This window comes from Hordeum vulgare, chromosome 4H, assembly GCF_904849725.1.
Source record: "Hordeum vulgare subsp. vulgare chromosome 4H, MorexV3_pseudomolecules_assembly, whole genome shotgun sequence".
Classification (NCBI taxonomy): Eukaryota; Viridiplantae; Streptophyta; class Magnoliopsida; order Poales; family Poaceae; genus Hordeum; species Hordeum vulgare.
In genome coordinates this window covers 306,750,600-306,758,469 of record NC_058521.1, presented here as the reverse complement: position 1 = coordinate 306,758,469, position 7,870 = coordinate 306,750,600, and positions in this window count along the sequence as shown.

The window sequence follows — 7,870 nt, the reverse complement described above, 5'->3', positions numbered from 1 at the left end:
GAGTTTCCCTAAATTTTCTCAAATATTTGTAAAGCAAGAAAATAAATTTTACCCACAAAATATCATTTTTGGCCTTAGAAAAAGGTGTTTAAATAAAATAGGGAAATAACTTTTTAAATAATTAATTTGTGGTTTAGAGAAGTCTTCTTGATAATAGAATCCAAATAAAATATTTGGGGTAAAACATCCCGCCTAAATTAAGGACTTGAAGTACAAATCCCAACTTAGGGGTTTTTGGAATATTAAAATAAATAATTTCCATTTTGTGGAAACAACATTTTATAAAAACAGTTTCTAGTCCTATACACATGGCATGGTCATTGAGCAAGGGTTTGGGGCAAGGAGTGGAGTTTTAGAGACAAGAATAATTTTGGTGACTTAAAACACAATCAATCACACAAGCATGTTGCAATCAAATCATCTATCACAAGCACTCAAAAACATTTCATTGGTTCCAAATTTTGAAAAAACATAACGTGGAAAAGTGGTACAAACAGAGGGTGTGACAACTTTACGGCTTAGAAGTTATGCTCCAAAGATGTTTTGAACTTAACGGGGCGTATACTATATTCCAAGAGCTGAAATTGGGATTTGAGGCTCGTGCTCGTGTTGAGAGGTATGAGACCTCCGACGAGTTCTTTGCCTACAAGATGAACGCGAATAGCTCAACCAGTGAGCATCTGCTCAGATTGTCTAGTTACTACAATTGCTTGAATCAAGTGGGAGTTGATCTTCGAGATAAGATAGTGATTGACATAGTTCTCCAAAGTCACTGCCACCAAGCTACTAGAGCTTTTTGATGAACTATATCATATTAGGGATGGAGAAGATTATCCCTGAGCTATTCCTGATGTTTGACACCACGAAGATAGATATCAAGAAGGATCCTAAAGTGTTGATGGTTAGTAAAACCACTAGTTTCAACAAGGGTAAGGGCAAGAAGGGAAACTTCTAGGGTGACAAGCCAGTTGTGGCTCAAGTGAAGAAACACATGGTTGAACCCAAACCCGAGACTGAGTGCTTCTGTTATGAGTGGAGTGGTCAGTAGTAGAGGAACTGCCCTAGATACTTGGTAGATAAGAAGGCTGGCAATGTCAACAAAGGTATATTTGATATACATGTTATTGACGTGTCACGTGTGCCTTACTAGTGCGGAATAAATGAAGACTAGCTAAGGAAGAGATGTCGATGTATGTTGGAAGTGTTTCCAAAGTTCATATGATCACCATCGCACACTCCATCTACCTTTGGGATTAGTGGTAAACCTAAATAAATGTTATTTGGTGTATGTGTTGAGAATGAACATTATATTGTTTTTGTTTATTGTGAGACAATTATTCAAGTAAGTTAGAGAAAAATGGGTTATTCGGTTTAGATGAATAATTTCTTTCATGATCATGCACCCAATAAGATTGGTTTATTGAATCTCGATCGTAGTGATACACACGTTCATAATATTTATGCCAAAAGATACAAAGTTAGTAATGATAGTACCAATTACTTGTGGCACTGCCGCTTAGGTCACATTGGTATAAAATGCATGAAGAAACTCCATGCTGATGGATATTTGGAGTCACTCGATTTTGAATCGTTTGAAACATGCGAACCATGCCTATTGGTGTAAAACGCATGAAGAAACTCCATGTTGATGGATCTTTTGGAATCCCTCAATTTTTGAATCGCTTGAGACATGCAAACCATGCCACATGGGCAAGATGACTGAAGGCCTCAATTTCCAGTGAGATGGAACGGGCAAGTGACTTATTGGAAATAATACATTTTGACGTATGCAGTCGAATGAGTCCTCAAGCACGCACAGGATATCACTATGTTCTTACTTCACAGATGATTTGAGTAGATACGGGTATTTACTTGATGAATCACAAGTTGGAAATGTTGAAAAGTTCAAGCAATTTCAGAGTAAAGTTGAAAATCATCGTGACAAGAAGATGAAATGTGTACGATGTAATCGTAGAGGTAAATGTCCAAGTCACGAATTTCATGTACATTTAAGACAATGTTGAAATTGTTTCACAACTCATGCCACCTAGAACACCATAGTGCGATGGTGTGTCCGTACATCATAGTCATGCCTTATTGGATATGGTGCGTACTATGATGTCTCTTACCAATTTTCCACGATTGTTTTGGGGTTATGCATTACAGGCAACCACATTCACTTTAAATAGGGCAGCACATAATTCCATTGAGATGGCACCGTATGAACTATTGTCTGGAGAAACCTAAGTTGTCGTATCTTGAAGTTTGGGGCTGCAATGCTTATATCAAAAGGCTTTGGCCTGATAAGCTTGAACCCAAAGCGGATAAATGCATCTTCATAAGATACCCAAAGGAAACAGTTGGGTATACCTCATATCTCATATCCGAAGGCAAAGTGTTTGTTGCTAAGAACGGGACATTTATCGAGAAAAGTTTCCCTCAAAATAATTGAGTGGGGGATGGTGTAACTTGATGAGGTTATTGAACCGCCACTTCAACCAGAGAGTAGCAGGGCGAAGGAAGATGTTCCTGTGGCACCTACTCTAGTTGAAGACGAAGCTAATGATTGTGGTCATAAAGCTTCAGATAAAGTTACTACCAACCTTGTAGGTCGACAAGGACACATACTACTCTAGAGTGGTACGGTATTCCTGTCTTGGAGGTCATGTTATTGGACAACAATGAACCTATGAGCTATGGAGAATCGATGGTGGGCCCGGATTTTGACAAATGTCTGGAAGCCATGAAATCCGAGAAAGGATCCATGTATGAAAACAAAGTGTGGACTTTGGAAGAAATACTTGATTGTCGTAAGGCTATTAAGTACAAATGGATATTTTAAAGGAATACAAACATTGATGGTAAATTTCACCATTTAGAAAGCTCAACTTATCGCAAAGAGGTTTCCAACAAGTTCAAGGAGTTGACTATGATGAGACTTTCCCACCCGTAGTGATGCTAAAGTTTGATAGAACTATGTTAGAAGTTGTTGCATTTTTCGATTATGAAATATGGTAGATGGATGCCAAAACATTGTTTCCTTCATTGTTTCCTTTAGGAAAGGTTGTATGTGATACAACTAGAAGGTTTTGTCAGTCCTAAGGATTCTACAAGGCATGCGAGCTCTAGCGATCCATTTATGGACTGGTGCAAGCATCTCGGAGTTGGAATAAGTGCTTTGATGAGTGACAAAGGTTTTGGTTCATACAGAGTTGATGAATAAACCTTTATTTACAAGAAAGTGAGTGGGAGCACTATAGAATTACTAATAATTATATGTGGTTGACATATTATTGATCGGAAATGATGTAGAATTCCTAGAACGCAAATAGGGTTGTGTCATAGCCTGGCTTATTAGGGATGATAGACTACTCATATCAATAAGGAATTCCTTCTTTTCCGGGAGTCCATTCGAACAGAACTCTCAGGTTAAGCGTGCTCAGGTTGGAGTAGTTCTAGGATGGGTAATGAATACGTACCTTGACAAGATTTTGTAGGAGTTCAAAATGGATCAGTCAAGCAAGGAGTTCTTGGCTGTATTGCAAGAAGTGCATTTGAGTAAGACTCGAGGCCCGACCACGGCAGAAGAAATATAAAGGACGAAGGTCGTCCCCTATGCCTTAGTTGTACACTCTATAGTATGCCATGTTGCGTACCGCACCTGGTGTGTGCATTGCCATGAGTTTGTCAAGGGGTACAAGAATGATCCAGGTGTGGATGATTGGACATCGGTCAAAGTTATCCTTAGTAACTAGAGGACTATGGAGATGTTTCTCGATTATGGAGGTGATAAAAGACTTCCTTGTAACGGGTTACATCGATGCAAGCTTTGACACCAATACGGATGACTCTGAGTAGCAAACCAGATTCATATAGTGGAAAAGTCATTTGGAATAGTTCAAAGTGGAGTGTGGTAGAAGCATCTACAGTATGACATATATATTTCTAAAGTATACAGAGATGGGACTATTGCAGACCCATTGACTAAAACCTCTCTCAAAATCAAAACGTGATCAAAGCCCAGAACTTATTGGGTGTTAATCACATGGTGTTGTGAACTAGATTATTGGCTCTAGTGCAAGTGGGAGACTATTAGACATATGCCCCAGAGGCAATAATAAATTAGTTATTATCATATTTCCTTGCTCATGATTTTTTTATTATCCATGCTAGAATTGTATTGATCGGAAACTCAGATACATGTGTGGATACATAGACAAGCACAACATCCCTAGTGAGCTTCTAGTAGACTAGCTCGTCAATCAAAGATGGCTATGGTTTCCTACCCATAGACATGAGTTGTCATTTGATAACGGGATCAAATCATTAGGAGAATGATGTGATGGACAAGGCCCAACTATAAGCATAGCATATGATCGTTTCAGTTTATTGCTACTTCTTTATTCATGTCAAGTATCTTTTCCTACGACAATGACACCGGAGGAATGCCTTCTATGTATCAAATGTCACAATGTAACTGGGTGACTATAAAGGTGCTCTACATGTATCTCCAAGGGTGTTTGTTAGGTTGGCATGGATTGAGACTGGGATTAATCGCTCTATGTGATGGAGAGGTATCTCGGGGAACACTCGGTAATACAACATCCAAACAAGCTTGCAAGCAATGTGACTAAAGAGTTAGTAACGAGATCTTGTATTACAAAACGAGGAAAGATACTTGCCGGTAACAACATTGAACTAGGTATGGAGATACCGACGATCCTATCTTGGGGAAGTAACATACCGATGAACAAAGGGAACTACGTACGGGATTAATTGAATCCTTGACATCGAGGTTTCACCGATAAAGATCTTTGTAGAATATGTGGGAATCAATATGGGCATCTAGGTCGTGCTATTGGCTATTGAGCGTAGAGGTACCTCGGTCAGGTCTGCATAGTTTTTGAACCCGCACGATGTGCACACTTAGCATTCGATGACGATATAGATATAGTTGAGTTATTATGTTGTTGATCAAAGGTTGTTCTGAGTACCAGATGAGATCCCGGATGTCACGAGGAGCTCTAGAATGGTCCGTAGGTATATATTTATATATAGGGAAGTGGTATTCGGGTTCCAGAATAGCTTCGGGTTCTTCGGTATTGTACCGGGTGTGCCGAAAGGGTTCGGGGGGTCCACCTGGAGCGGCCCACCCACCCCGGGGGTCTACATGGGCCTAAGAGGTGGCGCACCAGCACCTAGTGGGCTAGGCAGTCGACCCGAATAGGGCCCATGCCGCCAAGGGTAGGTGGAGGAGGTGCCTTGGTGGAGGAGGAGTCCTCCCTAGGGTGTCCACCTTCCTTGTGGGAGGTTGATTCCTCCCTAGTTCGACTGAACCACAATCCTTGGAGGAGGGGCCAAGGCTGAGACCTACCTACCCCTTGCTCCTATAAATAGAGAGGGAGAGGGAGGTAGCCAACATATAGTTGCTTGTCGGCGCAATACCTCTCTCTCTCGTAGTATTTCTCCACCATCGCGATCATGCTGAAATTACACCACCACCTCCACCACCATGGTGTCATGTTGCTAGAGTACTCAACCTCGACTACACCATTGCTTGCTGGATCGAGGAGCTGAAGACGTCATCAAGTTGTACATGTGTTGAATGCGGAGGTGCCATCTGTTCGGCGCTTGATTGGTAGTTCGTAGGACGAATCACGATTGATACGAATACCCACTACATCAACCGTGTTCTATAATGCTTCCGCTTAGCAATCTACAAGGGTATGTAGATGCAATCTCTCCTCTCTTAGATGTTCATCTCCTAGATTGATCTTGGTGAAGCGTAGGAAATTTTGTGTTTCCCATGCAATGTTCCCCAACAGGGGGGTGCATGGTTGTTCTTGGAAAAAAAATCACACTCCACGTGTCAACCAAGTGCACTACCGCTTTAGAGTGACGCCGAGCCGGGGGTGGTGGAGGGAGGCTTTGGAACCCCCTCTACCACTCCCGGGAGGCTAGTGCGGGGAAAAAATAGCACGCGATGATGCAGCTGCCGCAGCATCACATGCTCCAGTGAGTACGTCACACACAAGACCTCACTTTTATCTTAGGGGTGTCGGGGGGCGGGGGCATGCGGTTGTTGTTGTGGGAAAATGGGATAACTGCAATGCTCCTTCCAACCAACAGCACTGCCGCGTTAGCGCTAGGCAGAGCCGGGGGTTGGGGAGGGGGCCTGGACCCTCTGCGCCACCCCCACCGATGTCGAGCGAGGAAGAAGCCGGAGCAAGTGACGATGTGTCGTGTCGCAGCATCGCACGCGCCAGCAAGTCTGTCACACCCGTGACTCCTCTATCTATCTTAGGGGTGTCGGGTGGGAGGGGGTGCGTGGTTGTTCTTGTGGGAAAATAGAATAATCGCACTGTGCTTGTCAACAAAGCGAACTATCGTGTTAGAAATCGACCTCGCCCGATGTGGGGGAGCGGGTTCTCGGCCCACCTCCGCCACCCCCGGTTTGACGATGTGGTGTGCCATGGAGTCACATGCTCCAACGAGTCTGTCACACACGTGACCCCACTATCTATCTTAGGGGTGTCAGGGGTGCACGGTTGTTCTAGGGGGAAAACCGAATAACCCCAATTTCCGTTTAAACCAAGCACACTGCCATGTAAGCGCGAGGCCAAGCCAGGGGTAGGGGAGGGATTCTGGACCCCCCTCGACCACCCCCGGGGATGTCGAGCCAGGAATGAGTTGGAGCAGGCGACGACAAGGTGTGCCGCGACATCGCATGCTCTGGTGAGTCCATCACACACGTGACCCCACTATCTATGACAGGGTGTTGGGGGGTACACGATTGTTCTTGGGGGAAAACATATTAGCCGCACTCCGCCTGTAAATTAAGCGCACTACCACATTAGCATGAATTTAAGCCAAGGGTGGTGGAGGGGGGCTCTTGACCCCCCTCAAATAGTCTCGGCGAGGACGAGCCTGGAAGAAGCCAGAGCATGCGAAGACACCGTGTGTGGCGACATTGCATGCTCCGATGAGTACGTCACACATGTGACCCCACTATCTATCTTAGGGGTGTCGGGGGGTGTGGTTGTTCTTGGGGGGAAACAAAATAACTGCAATGAGCTTGTCAACCAAGCGCGCTGCCGCGTTAGCATGAGGACGAGCCAAGGGTCGGGGAGGCGGGTATGGACCCCCCTCAGCCACCCCCGGCGAAGCCGATCTAGGAACTACACGGAGCAGGTGCCAATGTGGGGTGCTGCAGTGTCGCATGCTCCGGAAACTCCATCACCCCCATGACCCCACTATCTATTTATGGGTGTCGGGTAGGGAGGGGGTGCAAGGTTATTCTTGCGGCAAAATAGAATAACCGCACTGCACTTGTCAACCAAGCACAATGTCGTCTTAGCACACGTCCTCGCTGGGGGTCGGAGGGGGGTCTCGACCCCACACTCATGGTGAGGCCGAGCCAGGTATGGTGTCGGAGCAGGAGACGACATGGTGTGCCACGGCATTACATGCTCCGGCGAGTCCGTGAGACATGTGACCCCACTATCTCTCTTAGGGGCATCGGGGGGTGCACGGTTGTTGTTGGGGGAAACAGAATAACCAAAATGTGCGTGTAAACCAAGCACACTGCCGCGTAAGCGTGAGGCCGAGCCAGGGATAGGGAAGGGGGTCTGGACCCACCTCCACTACCCCCGACGAGGCAGCAAGTTCGTCACACATGCGACCCTACTATGTATCTTAGGGGTAACTAGGGGTGCACGGTTGTTCTTGGGGGAAACAATATAACCGAACTCCACCTGTCAACCAAGCGCACTACCGTGTTAGCATGAGGCCGAGCCGGGGTGGGGCAATCGAGGGGGGCCTGGACCCCCCTCCACCACTCACGATGAGGACGAGCTAGGAATGAGCCGGA